Source organism: Rattus norvegicus, chromosome 1, assembly GCF_021556685.1.
Source record: "Rattus norvegicus strain SHRSP/BbbUtx chromosome 1, alternate assembly SHRSP_T2T, whole genome shotgun sequence".
Lineage (NCBI taxonomy): Eukaryota > Metazoa > Chordata > Mammalia > Rodentia > Muridae > Rattus > Rattus norvegicus.
The window spans coordinates 16,798,372-16,816,555 of NC_141534.1; the positions used below are offsets into that span (position 1 = coordinate 16,798,372).

The window sequence follows — 18,184 nt, forward strand, 5'->3', positions numbered from 1 at the left end:
CAGGACCAGAAATGCACGCATACATACTACTTGTGGGATAGCTATCTGACCTCACTAAAGGCATTATGAGTCATGTTAAAGTTAAGTGTTTTTAAAAGAAACAAAACCACAACCAGCACCACCACATCAAAAACAAAAACAAAAACAAAAACAAACAAACAAAAAACACAACCCTCTGTGTTGCTCGATGCTACAACTGACAGACCGTCTCCATCAGTTGAAGAGCATAAAAAGGAGTCATTTGCTCTTCCTAAAAAAAAATCACAACACTGACCTTAGCCCAGGGTAAGTATTAGAGACTCCACAACCCTCTCGAGAGAAGAAACCCAGTGCCTTTAAGAATTATGAGATCTCTTGCTGTAAGCAGGTGTAGCCAAGGACATAGAGGCAGCAGAACTACCAAACGTGGGGTTTGTTTTGTTTTTATCATTTCACAATGAGGTTGGCCTTCAAACTGCACACAGTGCAACAAATATAGTTAGAAAGGGGATGAAGCCCATGAGCATCAGAGGCACAGAAAGAAGTCTGATTGCCTTTGAGCCACAAGACTGATTTATAGAACAAACAACAAACAAACAAACAAACAAACAGGACCAGGGTAGACTGCCCTGCCTCTCTTTGAGATATTAGCCAAAGAGGTCCTTGAGCATTCCCACCAATACAAGATATTGATTATATGGCAGAACTAGAATCAAGTCCCTATTGATGAAGACACAGAATGCTCTATGGGCAATATGTGCTAGAACATAGCTCCCTGATGGCTAGCTTTGTTAGTAAGAGACGGTGCTATGCTATGCCTCATCTAGAGAGAGATAATTGTTGCTGATGGCTCCATTTGGTTATGGCATTCATGTGCTGTACTATCTACATCTCAGAAAAGTCTCTGGGGCAATACTGGCATAACTGTCAAGAATACTACCAACTCAGTGGATACAAGGGAACTCATGTTGGATCCTGGAACCAGCACAAGACCCATGGCTCAGAGCTGGTAATGCTCCAATGGGGAGGTTACTGCTATTGTCTTGTCGAGTGGCTCTTACATGATTGTCAATTTGCCTTCTCAACGTTTGTGCGTATGCCCACAGATTATTCATGCTGTCAGTCTCTGCTCGTGAAGAGAATCTTTTCTGTGTTGGGTGGTGGTCATACTGCTGAGAATAAGTTATTATTTCTGTGGTCCAGTGATTTAATACTCAATCATAGGCAGAAAAAAAATAATACCCTGGAATGTCTGAGGGAACCTCATGGGAGAATGAAACACAAGAGAAGGGGTTAGAATACCGTATAGGTCTTCCCCATATTGGAACATTCGCTCTTGAAAGAAAAGGAAGACGTTTGCTCAAGAAGCAAGAGTTCTTTAAGAATTCACAGAGAAGTGTGCATACTCACACAGACCCTCCCCAAGGCTAAATAAAGAAAAACGAATAAACAATTTCTTGGAAAGAGGTTATCTGGTCGACCTCCCTGCAAGCTGCATGGAAACCCATGCTTTCTGACTCATTGCCTATCTTGGGGTGGGCTTTTTGGTTATGCAGTTGACTGAGAAATCACCCAGGCTCCCATAAGTAGGTAAGCCCTCATTCATAGCTCTGTAAGCAATCTCTATAAACTCATCGATTCAGTGAGATAGTCTGCATTTCAAAGATAATGTGTTTCTTAAAATTGATATGAAACTTAATATCTACTTTTTTGATATTCATCTTAAGGTAGTTTTACTAACTGTAGGCTAAGCTTATATTAAAATGCAATATAATATATATGACATGTTTTGTTAGGAAAATATTTATCTCATGGTTTGTCTGGCACCTTCAATACAAAGTGTTCATTGTTTAAATATTTGTATGTTGCAATTCATTGAAAGGTAAGAGGATATAAGAGCAGACCTGTGGGGTAGGTTTTATGAACCATGCATAGAAATGACACAGTTCATCCTCTTACGTCCCATTGTCTACCGACTAGTCACATTGTTGGTTCTAATTGCAAAGAAGTCTGGGAAATAGAGTGTATTCTTATAAAGGAAAGGAAGTAATTTTTCATGAAGAGCTAGAATTCTTCCTGTGATCTTAAACATGTCCCATTTGAAAGACTTCTGCTGTAATTCATTTTAAGGATGTCATATTGAATTCATGAACTAACACTTTATGTATGGGTTTCTCTTTTGAATGAAATCATGATGAAAAGATCTATGATTATATAACTAGGGACAGTGACTGAAAGAGCTAATACTAGAAGATGTTTTCCTGTCTGCATCATATGCTTTTGTTATATAGAAGTGGGTGTCTGCAACACATTCACATGATGAATCCATTAACGAAAATACACATTAACCCTTGATTGTTAGAATAATTATTCTTTTTTTACATATTAAATTACAGAAATTTTCCAACATGTAGCAATGTTTTTTAAAAATTTGACTTCAACAAGTTTCTAAACCCCAGGACCATTTCTAAAATTCAAAGATTGTTTTCTCTACTATAAAGTATTATGTGTATTTAATGGTTTTATCTTATAATTATTATATAACTTCTATCCATTATATGATAATGAACTCATCTTTTTCAGTAGCACATACATTTTATGCTTTATTATATAAAAGGTATGGCCCAGGTACATTATTTCACTGCATAACATTATATTTTGTAATAAAGAGAAAACAAAAATGCTTGCTTAAATAAACATGTCTAAAAATATATGTACTAGCATTATTATTCCTTTTTGGTCTTATAGTTGTAACATGATTTCTTTTTTTAAAAATTTTTATTATATATTTCTTTACTTACATTTCAAAGATTATTCCCCTTTCCGGTTTCCTGTCCATAAGCCCTATTCCCTCCCTTGCCCCTCCCCCAGACGGAATTCCCCCCATACATCCCCCTTCCTCCCCCCCCCCATATTCCCTTGCACTGGGGGTCCAACCTTGGCAGGACCAAGGGCTTCCCCTTCCCCTGGTGCCCCAACAAGGCTATTCTCTGCTACATATGCAGTTGGAGCCCTGGGTCAGCCCATGTATAGTCTTTCGGTTGTGGTTTAGTCCCTGGAAGCTCTGATTGGTTGGCATTGTTGTTCTTATGGGGTTGCAAGCTCCTTCAACTCTTTCAATACTTCCTCTAATTCCCCCTAAGGGGGTCCTGTTCTCAGTTCAGTGGTTTGCTGCTAGCATTGACCTCTGTATTGGACATGCTCTGGATGTGTCTCTCAGGAGAGATCTATATGCAGTCCCTTTCCTCAAACATTTTTTAGCTTCATCAATCTTATCTAGTTTTGGTGGCTGTATATATACGGGACACATGTGGGGCAGGCTCTGAATGGCCATTCCTTGAGTCACTGCTCTAAACTTTGCTTCCATATCCCCCTCCTATGAATATTTTCCCCCTTTTAAGAAAGAGTGGGAGCGTCTGCATTTTGGTCATCCTTCTTCTTGAGCTTCCTGTGGTCTGTAGATTGCATCATGGGTAATTTGAGCTTTTTGGCTAATATCCACTTAGCAATGAGTGCATACCAAGTATGTTTTTCTGTGGGTAAGTAACCTCACTCAGGATGATATTTTCTAGTTCATTCCATTTGCCTATGAATTTCATGAAGTCATTGTTTTTGATAGCTGAGTAGTACTCCATTGTGTAGATGTACCACATTTTCTGTATCCATTCCTCTGTTGAAGGGCATCTGAGTTCTTTCCAGCTTCTGGCTATTATAAATACGGCTGCTATGAACATAGTGGAGCAAGTGTCTTTGTTGTATGTTGGGGCATCTTTTGGGTATGTGCCCAAGAGAGGTATAGCTGGGGTAACATGATTTCTTATCCTAAACTATCATTTCATTTAGAAATAATTTACTGCTATATAGGATCCAAAGGTTTTATATTTTCCTATATAAATAGTTTTATATTTACTTAGCAAGTTTGTTTCTGCACTTGTCTTGTTGTGTTTAAGGTATGTGTTACATACATTCCCAAAAGCACTAAAATGGAAGTTAAAATAATCATTCTTCCAAATAATTCCCAAATTAAGCACTTCTGAAAACTGCCCAACAAGAAGACACTACCTTCAGGATCCTGGTCAATTTTTTAATCAAAGACGACTAACTCTCCCCAAGAAAGTGAATTCTGAAGTTGGAGGATGAACCTCCTAGAAAGAACTTGTTTTTATTTAGTATGAAGTATGAAATTATAGAGGCAACAAGTCTCGTGAAAAACTTAGAGCTGAGGACAAAGAGAGCCTAGGAAAGGGCGGGGCTCCAGGCTTCCTTCTGACCGCTTCAGCTCTTTCGTGAAGCCCTTTCTTCTCTTGGTCTTACTTTCCTTGACCCCATCCCTAGTGCTGTGCTTCCTTTCAGAGGTTCCGGTCCCATGTGCCCAGGAGGTTACAGGAGGATTCTAGCCATCTCCGCACCAATCATAAACGTTGTCTCAAAACGGAAACTTGAAAGGTTATGCTGCAAAGGTAAGGCTAAGGGCTCCAACCAGTGCACAGCTAATAAAGTTAACACGATCTACCATTCTTATGCACACGCGCCCTAGAGAGACACAGGCATGAGGAAAGATTGCTGAGCTCTCACAGGAGAGAGCCTTTGAAGAGGACAAGTAAGGGACTCGTGAGAGGAGCCCAGAAGCACCCAGAGACTCAAGGAAGGCAACCACATGCTCAACAGCTCAAAGAATATTCTCACCACGCTTTTCTTGAGTATGTTGAGCAGTATTTTCATTTTATCATCCAGATGTGTACCTTATGCTTTTAATCCTCAAATGCTTTCACATAAATAAAATCTCTATAAGGAATACTTACAAATGTAAATTGAAAAAATATTTCCACAGCGGAAGATTTTACACATGCAATAGTTAGCAGCCCGCACGCCTCTTTTTAGGGGGCCACATGGGATGCTCTGTCTGAGAAATGAATGAACTCACCATTCTCTCCAGTTTGCTCAGTAGAAACGAGTATTTAAAGTCATAGGGCAGGCAGCTGACCTCTTTGGTAGGGGATCTGTAGCGGTGTGCCTGATTAAAAGAATCAGTTTGTTGTGGCATGGCTCCAATGTGATTACCAGTGTTTAGACTTGCAATCTTTTCTCAAACGTGGGCACCATAAATGCCAAGTCAGCCGGCAAGAGTCAATTAAGCCATGATGCAGTTCAAGAAAAGCAGTCTCAATTTAACCCCTCTGTTGGCAGAAAAGATTATTCTAGGTGAAAATAGGAAAGGGGGAGGAATGAAGTAGAGAACAAAAATGCCTCCTTTTCATCTTAACTGAAACCCACAATCTGACACTTCTTTATGTCTTTATCTACATTCCAGTGCCATTTTGGGAAAAAAATGTCACTTGTTCTAGTCTATTTTCTGTTGCTGTAACAGACTATCCTGTTGCCTTCGTTTGCTTTTGTTATTGTGACAAACATCACTATGAAAAGTGACTTAGAAGAGGAAAGGGATGAACAAATTTCCCAGGTCACCAGTCACCACTGAAGAAAGTCAGGGAAGGAGCTCCTAAGAGAACCAAAGCAGAATGACAATGTCAAACTACAAAGAACCATCAAGGGTCATTGTTCTCCTGATCTCTGATGACCAGCTTTCTTACACAGCCCAGGGCTATCTGCTAAGGGATGACACCGCCCAAAGTGGGCTGGGCGTTCCGATGGAAATCAGCAATCAAGAAAGTGCCCCACAAAAGTGCTCACAGACCAATTTGATTAAGGTTATCCTCTCAGTCAAGGGTCCCTCAGGTAATGCAGGGCTGTGTCAAGTGGACGATTGAGGGAGGCTCAGGGTGTCTGAATTGCAAAGGAAAATATAATGAGTTCTAAAATGTTGCCTTGGTATACGCTCACAAGGTATAATGACCTGATCAAGGTATATCTACTTCTTCAAACATATTATTTCTTCACATTGGTAATACTCAAAATTAATTTCTGCTAGCTATTTAAAATATGCACTTAATTGTTGTCAATCAATGACATCCCGCCATGATGCCATTTCTTTTGTCCAAGGCACCACCTTACCCATTAATAAACCTCTTCCTTTCCTACCCTTCCCTTCTTCTCCCTGATTGAGGGGGAGGAACAAAGAGTTACAGTATTTTAACCCAGTGGTATAATGATTCTAGTTAAAATTCAGAACCTGAGTCCATGGGGAATGGAATCAATGGAGCTGATCTTGGGGTCTGAAAGATGCTTGCTTATGTTTTTTTTTCACTTCCTTTTTAAAATCTATTCTTTAATCTTTTTTTTTTTTGCAGTCCAGAATACATTTGGAGAGGTCTGATGTTTGACCCAATCATGGGAATGGCAGTTCTTGATGTCTTACAGCATATTTTAGCCAACGGAACATCTAGGCTATAATATTGATCTCTTTTATAATATAGCGTGGACCACTGACATATACCCTTTATGCCACTCGCCTGTGCCTGAGCACTGACTGCAATGTGGTGTTAGGAACAGCTGTTCACTCTGGCTCCCTGACAAGGCAAAAGCATTAAAATGTAGGCAATGGGGAACTTGGCCTTCCTGTGTGCTTCTCTTAATGTGTTCAGGCAGCAGACGCAAATAGCTGAATCTGGATTGTTTTTAAACAACAGAAAGTTGCTTCTCGAAATTTTGGAAGCCAAGAATGCTAAGATGATCAAGACGCAATGAATCCTGTGTCTGGCAAGGGCTCGGTGTTCAGTGTTTATAGGTGGAAGCGCTCTGAAAAGACAAGGTAGCTCCTCCCTCCTTACAGTCACCTACCAAGGGTCTCGCCTCTAGACGTCATCGCACAACAGGGTTAAATTATGACAGTTACATAGACAAGGCAGCTACATTTAGATTGCATTGGAATGTGCTGACAGTTCTTTTGAGGTACCTGCTTCTGTAAACCTAAACTGAATGTGAAGATATTCTCAGCAGAAACACTCGTTACTGACATATTCACCTCACTTGTAATTAAACGGTGATAACTCTGAAACCCTTTTGGGGTGGTATTGATAAATTACTTCACAAAGCATAAGTAAATTAAAACTACGACCTCTTCAGGGGTCTATATCTTGTGGCCAAGAACTACATTTCTAGCCTTGACTTGTTCGAGCCAATTCTGTGAACACAGAACACTTCCTATGTGCGAGGATCCCACGGAACCCTGCAGGACATTTAATGACACACAAGACAAAAGTCTCTATTGCAGAATTGTTTGCCACCTACCAGGGAGAAATAAAAAAAAATCACAACAATAATTAAACACAGGGCTGGCACAGCTGTTTGGCTTGAAGAGAAAACGTGGTTTTGATATGCAAACATACTTGCTTTCAGAATTGCCTCTGACATTTATTAACAATGTCCTTTTGTGCAAAAAAAATGTAACACATGGTTTACTTTTGCAAAGTAGAGATAGCAACAAATGTTTCAGACCCCTGTGATTAAGTCTTTCTGGCCATGTTAGACAGAAAGTAGCCACCAACATGTAAATGCTCTGGGTCAGCTTTCCTGGAAAGCCAAGTCTAAAATAGCGATTTTCCATTTAGCAAGCTGGTAGACATAAGGACCCGAGAAGGAAACATGGGGAGCTGGGGGATGTGAATAAGACTCCACAAAAATCTTAAATGATTGCATAGGGAACTCTAGAACTGGGTAACCCTGTGGCAGGCTCTTGACTTACACTGTTGGTGCTCTCACGGGCAGTCTTGTGATGTAGATTCTTCATAGCAACAGGGCAGGTCCATGTAAGAGGCTAGGTTAGCTCAAGGAAGAGCAATGACTAGGCTTGGGAGAAAGGCCCAAGCTGAGGCTATCAGCCTCTAGCAATGGGGAAAATGTAAATTTGGGTCTTATAAAGGGGGAGGGCGGGAGAGGAAGCCAGGTGGTGAACCACACAAACCACTTGAAACATTAAAAGTAATTGTTGTGTAAAACTTATGAATGTAATGTATTCATCTAAGAACTTAGAAAATATAAAAGGGTAACATTTAAAATTGTTTTTCTTTTTTTCCTTCTCTTTTATTGGATGTTTTCTTTATTTACATTTCAAATGTTATCCCCTTTATTAGTTTCCCCTCCGGAAACCCCCAGCCCCTGTTTCCATGAGGGTGCTCCCCAACCTGCTCACCCACTTCCTCCTGCCTACCCGCCCTGGCATTCCCCTACATTGGGGGATTGAGGCTTCACAGGACCAAGGGCTTCTCCTCCTATTGATGCCCAACAAGGTCATTCTCTGCTACATGTATGCAGAGTTGGAGTCATGGGTCAGTCCGTGTGTACTCTTTGGTTGGTGGTTTAGTCCCTGGGAGCTCTGGGGTCTGATTGGTTGATATTGTTGTTCTTCACAGATTACCTCAATCCTTTCTCTAACTCCTCCATTGGGGACCCTGTTCTCACTCCAATGGTTGGCTGTGAGCATCTGCCTCTGTATTTGTCATGTTCTGGCAGAGCCTCTCAGGAGACAGCTATATCAGGCTCCTGTCAGCATGCACTTCTTGGCATCTCCAATAGTGAATGAGTTTGGTGACTACATGTAGGACGGATCCCCATGTGTGGCAGTCTCTGGATGGTCTTTCCTTCAGTCTCTGCTGCAAAAATTTTTATGTCGACAATGATGTCACAAAATCCTTGTAAGCATGTTGCCATTTATCATTTTGATGTTTTTCTAGTTAACTTTCTTTTCCTCTAAAATAATATTTTGCTTGGAAATTAGTTTTAAGTCCAGTTTTTACATCATAGTTATTTTTCCAAATAAATAAATAAATAAATAAATAAATAAATAAATAAATAATTTTCTTCTTTTTAGTAGGTTGTGATGGTTTGTATAAAAAGTTTCCAAACCTGGTCTACATTTCTGAACACCTCCCTTCACACATTTTGCACGTTCACAAAATTCTATGAGTAATGTTGCACATACCTCTAAGATGTCCTCAGGAAATATTCACACAAATGAAAACCAAAGTGCCAAAGACTATTTGCATGTGTGGGATTTTGATCAATTTTGCCAAATTCTCCTCCATAAATTATTGTCGGCAATGCGTGCGTGAGACTTTCTTTCTCCTTGTCCCTACCAAGATTTGAAAGTCTTTAACTCTCAATCTCATCCAGGTTAAGAAGGTACCTTTTGCTATTGACATGTCGGTAGCGGCTAGAAGAATCAACGAGTATTGAATAAGAGAGTAGAGAGCAGCCGCAAACCCATGTTTCCTGGCAACATTCCAGGAAAGAGATGGGAGAGAATGTGGTCCTTAGTATTGGGCAGAATTTCAACAAGTTAGAAACAGAAGGAATCACTGACATAGAGGATGGCAGGGATAGATGTGGTGATGGAGTACAGTGAACGGCTTCTCTGGCTGGAGTATAGGAGAAAAGGCAAAACCAAAAGTAGTGTGGGACTGATGCACCTCACAAACGTGGCAGCATGCAGATCTGAACAACGCACAGCAGCCACTTGACTCTTGTGTGTTTAAGAATGTGGGAGCCATGATTAGAACCCTTTCCTTTGCTTTTACAGAAAGCTTTTATTTGATTCTTGACTTATGTCAAGTACTTGTGGCACTGATGGGAACATGGAAATCTCAAGCATTTCTCAATCGACGGGATCAAAAGCATATTCAGGACCTTAGCTTTAAGAAGGCCTTGTTAAGTGGGAAATAAAAGTAAAGAGTTAGACTTCGCAGTGAGGAGAAAGGGTGACAGGGAGAGAGAGAGAGAGAGAGAGAGAGAGAGGGAGGGAATATAAAGGTGAGGAAAGACCATGAAACTAAAAGGTTGGGAAGGGGACGGGGTGGAATCCAGGAGAAACTGGCAGGGATAAATATAATTAAAATATACCACACGCATATATGAAATTCTCAAAGCACAAAATAAATGAGTGGAGATCTGAGACTACACCAGTGAATGACTTTCCTCAGCCCAGCACATCAATAATTCTGCAGTCCGATCATCCAGTCATCCAAAGAAAGAATCAAAGGGGTGAGTGAACCATCCATTGCAGATGGTCACCCAGGGGCAGGGAAGGAACCTGAGAAAGTCCAGTGGAGAGCCAAGGATCAGACCAATTAGTGCTGCTCTCAGCCTACAGCAGAGAAGCTTCCTATTGTAGTAGGTGGCTGTCAACGAAGAGATTCACAACAGTCACAGAGCTCAGAACAAGTGGCTGTTGAAGGCTCAGCCCTAAATAAGACATCACTCCTGGCGCTCAGGGAAACACCTTGGAGGAAGGAACAGAAAGAACGTAAGAGCCAAAGAGTGGGAAGAAGTACTGTGATAGGCCGTCTTCTGAATACAATGTGGGCATTGCCACAGACCTGCCTGTGACTGAGCCCATCAACATTCCACTGTGTACTGGGGGGAGCCTCCCACTAGGCCTCCCCACCAACAAAGGAGCTATAGATGGTTAATGGTTGCTGGGGGAGGGGAATCAGATTTCTTAGTAGTGTTGACATCGGTAGGTTTCACCTGCTTAAGTAATCCTCTCACTGTAATGCAAGCAACTTTCTTAAATGCACTAGGCCAACACACACACACACACACACACACACACACACACACACACACACACACAGAGAGAGAGAGAGAGAGAGACAGAGACAGACAGAGAGACAGACAGAGACAGACAGAGAGAGACAGAGACAGACAGAGAGAGACAGAGACAGACAGAGACAGACAGAGACAGACAGAGAGAGACAGAGACAGACAGAGAGACAGACAGAGAGGGGGGGAATAGGAGAGATCTTATTGCAAGAAGGAGTTTGGAGAGAGGGGTCTTAGGAAGAATAATGCAGAGAGAATTCTAATCGAAGTACGTCATGTATGAAATTGTGAGAAAAAGAGACCTAAAAGTCAATGTTCAATCCAATCAAGGCTCTATTCCCATGTCCCAGCTCACTCGAAAGACAGAGGAGCTTGTTAAACGATTCAGAGATGAGCGGACCCAGAGGCAGAATGGAGAAAATGTTATGTGACTGAGAGCTTGTGTCATAAAACAACAAAATGAAACAAACACTGGCAAGGGAAAGAAAAACCAGATTATTTCTGCAAATCACAAGAGAGGCGATAGTACACATGCAGAACCCTAGTGCAGGCTAAGGCAGAAGGGCCATGCATTAAAGGTTAGCTTGGAATACACAGAAGGAATATGTCTCAGACTTAGATCTTCTGTTGCCTGGATAGAACACTAACCAAAGTGACTGGGATAGAGGAGAAAGATTTGTCTTAGTTTATATTTTCACGTTACAGTTTATCACCGAGGGAGTCCAAGGCAGGAGCTCAAGGTGGGAACCTGGAAGTGGGAACTGAAGCAAAGGCAACCAGAGGAATGATGCTGACTGGCTCGCTCCCCGTGATCTGCCCAACTTGTTTCCTTATACGATCTGCTCAAAGTGAGTCACCACTGACAGTGGGCAGAAGGAAATGCTTCCCTCGGGCATGCTCACCGGCCAATCTTACAAAGGCAATTTTCCAATCTAGCTTCTTTCTTCCCACGTGAGTGTAGTTTGTGCCGAGTTGACGAAAACTAACCAGGAGGATATATACACATAAAGTTTTTCAAACAATACTTGTTCAACGAATCAGTTTTAGATCCTTACAATGCTTGCAGGTCTATTACTGTGTGTCACACATACTTCATAGAGCCTGTGGCATGTTCCTCTCCAGCTTCAAAAGCTTTGATCTCGGATGTCCTTTTTTTTATTTTTTTTTATTTTTTTTTTTATTAACTTGAGTATTTCTTATATACATTTCGAGTGTTATTCCCTTTCCCGGTTTCCGGGCAAACATCCCCCTCCCCCCTCCCCTTCCTTATGGGTGTTCCCCTCCCAACCCTCCCCCCATTGCCGCCCTCCCCCCATAGACTAGTTCACTGGGGGTTCAGTCTTAGCAGGACCCAGGGCTTCCCCTTCCACTGGTGCTCTTACTAGGATATTCATTGCTACCTATGGGGTCAGAGTCCAGGGTCAGTCCATGTATAGTCTTTAGGTAGTGGCTTAGTCCCTGGAAGCTCTGGTTGCTTGGCATTGTTGTACTTTTGGGGTCTCGAGCCCCTTCAAGCTCTTCCAGTTCTTTCTCTGATTCCTTCAATAGGGGACCTATTCTCAGTTCAGTGGTTTGCTGCTGGCATTCGCCTCTATATTTGCTGTATTCTGGCTGTGTCTCTCAGGAGCGATCTACATCCGGCTCCTGTCGGTCTGCACTTCTTTGCTTCATCCATCTTGTCTAATTGGGTGGCTGTATATGTATGGGCCACATGTGGGGCAGGCTCTGAATGGGTGTTCCTTCAGTCTCTGTTTTAATCTTTGCCTCTCCCTTCCCTGCCAAGGGTATTCTTTTTCCTCATTTAAAGAAGGAGTGAAGCATTCACATTTTGATCATCCGTCTTGAGTTTCGTTTGTTCTAGGGATCTAGGGTAATTCAAGCATTTGGGCTAATAGCCACTTATCAATGAGTGCATACCATGTATGTCTTTCTGTGATTGGGTTAGCTCACTCAGGATGATATTTTCCAGTTCCAACCATTTGCCTACGAATTTCATAAACTCGTTGTTTTTGATAGCTGAGTAATATTCCATTGTGTAGATGTACCACATTTTCTGTATCCATTCCTCTGTTGAAGGGCATCTGGGTTCTTTCCATTTTCTGGCTATTATAAATAAGGCTGCGATGAACATAGTGGAGCACGTGTCTCTTTTATATGTTGAGGCATCTTTTGGGTATATGCCCAAGAGAGGTATAGCTGGATCCTCAGGCAGTTCAATGTCCAATTTTCTGAGGAACCTCCAGACTGATTTCCAGAATGGTTTTACCAGTCTGCAATCCCACCAACAATGGAGGAGTGTTCCTCTTTCTCCACATCCTCGCCAGCATCTGCTGTCACCTGAGTTTTTGATCTTAGCCAATCGCACTGGTGTGAGGTGAAATCTCAGGGTTGTTTTGATTTGCATTTCCCTTATGACTAAAGATGTTGAACATTTCTTTAGGTGTTTCTCAGCCATTCGGCATTCCTCAGCTGTGAATTCTTTGTTTAGCTCTGAACCCCATTTTTTAATAGGGTTATTTGTTTCCCTGCGGTCTAACTTCTTGAGTTCTTTGTATATTTTGGAAATAAGGCCTCTATCTGTTGTAGGATTGGTAAAGATCTTTTCCCAATCTGTTGGTTGCCGTTTTGTCCTAACCACAGTGTCCTTTGCCTTACAGAAGCTTTGCAGTTTTATAAGATCCCATTTGTCGATTCTTGATCTTAGAGCATAAGCCATTGGTGTTTTGTTCAGGAAATTTTTTCCAGTGCCCATGTGTTCCAGATGCTTCCCTAGTTTTTCTTCTATTAGTTTGAGTGTGTCTGGTTTGATGTGGAGGTCCTTGATCCACTTGGACTTAAGCTTTGTACAGGGTGATAAGGATGGATCGATCTGCATTCTTCTACATGTTGCCCTCCAGTTGAACCAGCACCATTTGCTGAAAATGCTATCTTTTTTCCATTGGATGGTTTTGGCTCCTTTGTCAAAAATCAAGTGACCATAGGTGTGTGGGTTCATTTCTGGGTCTTCAATTCTATTCCATTGGTCTATCTGTCTGTCTCTGTACCAATACCATGCAGTTTTTATCACTATTGCTCTGTAATACTGCTTGAGTTCAGGGATAGTGATTCCCCCTGACGTCCTTTTATTGTTGAGGATAGCTTTAGCTATCCTGGGTTTTTTGTTATTCCAGATGAATTTGCAAATTGTTCTGTCTAACTCTTTGAAGAATTGGATTGGTATTTTGATGGGGATTGCATTGAATCTGTAGATTGCTTTTGGTAAAATGGCCATTTTTACCATATTAATCCTGCCAATCCATGAGCATGGGAGATCTTTCCATCTTCTGAGGTCTTCTTCAATTTCTTTCCTCAGTGTCTTGAAGTTCTTATTGTACAGATCTTTTACTTGCTTGGTTAAAGTCACACCGAGGTACTTTATATTATTTGGGTCTATTATGAAGGGTGTCGTTTCCCTAATTTCTTTCTCGGCTTGTTTCTCTTTTGTATAGAGGAAGGCAACTGATTTATTTGAGTTAATTTTATACCCAGCCACTTTGCTGAAGTTGTTTATCAGCTTTAGTAGTTCTCTGGTGGAACTTTTGGGATCACTTAAATATACTATCATGTCATCTGCAAATAGTGATATTTTGACCTCTTCTTTTCCGATCTGTATCCCTTTGATCTCCTTTTGTTGTCTGATTGCTCTGGCTAGAACTTCAAGAACTATATTGAATAAGTAGGGAGAGAGTGGGCAGCCTTGTCTAGTCCCTGATTTTAGTGGGATTGCTTCAAGTTTCTCTCCATTTAGTTTAATTTTAGCAACTGGTTTGCTGTATATGGCTTTTACTATGTTTAGGTATGGGCCTTGAATTCCTATTCTTTCCAGGACTTTTATCATGAAGGGGTGTTGAATTTTGTCAAATGCTTTCTCAGCATCTAATGAAATGATCATGTGGTTCTGTTCTTTCAGTTTGTTTATATAATGGATCACGTTGATGGTTTTCCGTATATTAAACCATCCCTGCATGCCTGGGATGAAGCCTACTTGATCATGGTGGATGATTGTTTTGATGTGCTCTTGAATTCGGTTTGCCAGAATTTTATTGAGTATTTTTGCGTCGATATTCATCAGGGAAATTGGTCTGAAGTTCTCTTTCTTTGTTGTGTCTTTGTGTGGTTTAGGTATAAGAGTAATTGTGGCTTCATAGAAGGAATTCGGTAGGGCTCCATCTGTTTCAATTTTGTGGAATAGTTTGGATAATATTGGTATGAGGTCTTCTATGAAGGTTTGATAGAATTCTGCACTAAACCCGTCTGGACCTGGGCTCTTTTTGGTTGGGAGACCTTTAATGACTGCTTCTATTTCCTTAGGAGTTATGGGGTTGTTTAACTGGTTTATCTGTTCCTGATTTAACTTCGATACCTGGTATCTGTCTAGGAAATTGTCCATTTCCTGAAGATTTTCAAATTTTGTTGAATATAGGTTTTTATAGTAAGATCTGATGATTTTTTGAATTTCCTCCGAATCTGTAGTTATGTCTCCCTTTTCATTTCTGATTTTGTTAATTTGGACACACTCTCTGTGTCCTCTCGTTAGTCTGGCTAAGGGTTTATCTATCTTGTTGATTTTCTCAAAGAACCAACTTTTGGTTCTGTTGATTCTTTCTATGGTCCTTTTTGTTTCTACTTGGTTGATTTCAGCTCTGAGTTTGATTATTTCCTGCCTTCTACTCCTCCTGGGTGTATTTGCTTCTTTTTGTTCTAGAGCTTTTAGGTGTGCTGTCAAGCTGCTGACATATGCTCTTTCCTGTTTCTTTCTGCAGGCACTCAGCGCTATGAGTTTTCCTCTTAGCACAGCTTTCATTGTGTCCCATAAGTTTGAGTATGTTGTATCTTCATTTTCATTAAATTCTAAAAAGTTTTTAATTTCTTTCTTTATTTCTTCCTTGACCAGGTTATCATTGAGTAGAGCATTGTTCAATTTCCACGTATATGTGGGCATTCTTCCCTTATTGTTATTGAAGACCAGTTTTAGGCCGTGGTGGTCCGATAGCACGCATGGGATTATTTCTATCTTTCTGTACCTGTTGAGGCCCGTTTTTTGACCAATTATATGGTCAATTTTGGAGAAAGTACCATGAGGAGCTGAGAAGAAGGTATATCCTTTTGCTTTAGGATAGAATGTTCTATAAATATCCGTTAAGTCCATTTGGCTCATGACTTCTCTTAGTCTGTCGACATCACTGTTTAATTTCTGTTTCCATGATCTGTCCATTGATGAGAGTGGGGTGTTGAAATCTCCCACTATTATTGTGTGAGGTGCAATGTGTGTTTTGAGCTTTAGTAAGGTTTCTTTTACATATGTAGGTGCCCTTGTATTTGGGGCATAGATATTTAGGATTGAGAATTCATCTTGGTTGATTTTTCCTTTGATGAATATGAAGTGTCCTTCCTTATCTTTTTTGATGACTTTTAGTTGGAAATTGATTTTATTTGATATTAGAATGGCTACTCCAGCTTGCTTCTTCTGACCATTTGCTTGGAAAGTTGTTTTCCAGCCTTTCACTCTGAGGTAGTGTCTGTCTTTGTCTCTGAGGTGTGTTTCCTGTAGGCAGCAGAATGCAGGGTCCTCGTTGCGTATCCAGTTTGTTAATCTATGTCTTTTTATTGGGGAGTTGAGGCCATTGATATTGAGAGATATTAAGGAATAGTGATTATTGCTTCCCGTTATATTCATATTTGATGTGAGGTTATGTTTGTGTGCTTTCATTCTCTTTGTTTTGTTGCCAAGACGATTAGTTTCTTGCTTCTTCTAGGGTATAGCTTGCCTCCTTATGTTGGGCTTTACCATTTATTATCCTTTGTAGTGCTGGATTTGTAGAAAGATATTGTGTAAATTTGGTTTTGTCATGGAATATCTTGGTTTCTCCATCAATGTTAATTGAGAGTTTTGCTGGATACAGTAATCTGGGCTGGCATTTGTGTTCTCTTAGGGTCTGTATAACATCAGTCCAGGATCTTCTGGCCTTCATAGTTTCTGGCGAGAAGTCTGGTGTGATTCTGATAGGTCTCCCTTTATATGTTACTTGACCTTTTTCCCTTACTGCTTTTAATATTCTTTCTTTATTTTGTGCGTTTGGTGTTTTGACAATTATGTGACGGGAGGTGTTTCTTTTCTGGTCCAATCTATTTGGAGTTCTGTAGGCTTCCTGTATGTCTATGGGTATCTCTTTTTTTAGGTTAGGGAAGTTTTCTTCTATGATTTTGTTGAAGATATTTACTGGTCCTTTGAGCTGGGAGTCTTCACTCTCTTCTATACCTATTATCCTTAGGTTTGATCTTCTCATTGAGTCCTGGATTTCCTGTATGTTTTGGACCAGTAGCTTTTTCCGCTTTACATTATCTTTGACAGTTGAGTCAATGATTTCTATGGAATCTTCTGCTCCTGAGATTCTCTCTTCCATCTCTTGTATTCTGTTGGTGAAGCTTGTATCTACAGCTCCTTGTCTCTTCTTTTGGTTTTCTATGTCCAGGGTTGTTTCCATGTGTTCTTTCTTGATTGCTTCTATTTCCATTTTTAATTCCTTCAACTGTTTGATTGTGTTTTCCTGGAATTCTTTCAGGGATTTTTGCGATTCCTCTCTGTAGGCTTTTACTTGTTTATTAATGTTTTCCTGTGCTTCCCTAAGTGTGTTCAGGTCTTTCCTGAAGTCCTCCAGCATCATGATCAAATATGATTTTGAAACTAGATCTTGCTTTTCTGGTGTGTTTGGATATTCCATGTTTGTTTTGGTGGGAGAATTGGGCTCCGATGATGGCATGTAGTCTTGGTTTCTGTTGCTTGGGTTCCTGCGCTTGCCTCTCGCCATCAGATTATCTCTAGTGTTACTTTGTTCTGCTATTTCTGACAGTGGCTAGACTGTCCTATAAGCCTGTGTGTCAGGAGTGCTGTAGACCTGTTTTCCTCTCTTTCAGTCAGTTATGGGGACAGAGTGTTCTGCTTTCGGGCGTGTAGTTTTTCCTCTCTACAGGTCTTCAGCTGTTCCTGTGGGCCTGTGTCTTGAGTTCACCAGGCAGCTTTCTTGCAGCAGAAAATTTGGTCTTACCTGTGGTCCCGAGGCTCAGGTTTGCTCGTGGGGTGCTGTCCAGGGGCTCTCTGCAGCAGCAGCAACCAGGAAGACCTGTGCCGCCCCTTCCGGGAGCTTCAGTGCACCAGGGTTCCAGATGGTCTTTGGCTTTTTCCTCTGGCGTCCGGATCTCGGATGTCCTTTATCGCCAATGTCAACTCACAACCAGCTAGATTGCAGTCATAACATACTTCGTCATTGTGTGTGTGTGTGTGCGCGCGTGCACGCATGAGCGCACCCACAAATCTGTCACAGATATCAGGACTGTTGTTGGATCTATGTACAACGTAGGTATACTATTAAGTAAGATCAAAACTTAAATTCAAAGTGCTAAGAAAAACTGTATCACAGTTTGAGGTTTTTCTCTTAGTGATAAAATAAATGGGAATTTAATTTAGAAAAATATATAACCTTGTTCTTATTAAAATGTGTGAACAAGGCACTATACATTCAGGTGAAACAAGGGTGTGTAGTTCATTAAATAAATTTGTAATATATAAAAAAATGAAACAATGTATAGAATATATAAAATTCTCATAAATTACTGAGAACAAAACAAATAAAAATGAGACGGATAGTCAATTTATGCAAGTAGAACACTT

At 40.8% G+C, this 18,184-nt stretch overlaps 1 long non-coding RNA gene across 5 annotated transcripts in view; it reads right to left on the reverse strand.

Moving 5' to 3' along the window:
• Window positions 1–18,184, reverse strand: part of LOC120098802 (uncharacterized) — a 77,808-nt gene that overhangs the window by 16,836 nt on the left and 42,788 nt on the right. For 2 of the 5 annotated variants that reach the window (XR_015649117.1, XR_015649114.1), the window contains exon 1: window positions 7,622–7,768. The exons of the other annotated variants lie outside the window; for them this stretch is intronic. This is a non-coding gene — a long non-coding RNA (uncharacterized LOC120098802). Of the gene's footprint in view, window positions 1–7,621; window positions 7,769–18,184 lie in introns of those variants that run through there. 5 annotated transcript variants of the gene reach the window in all.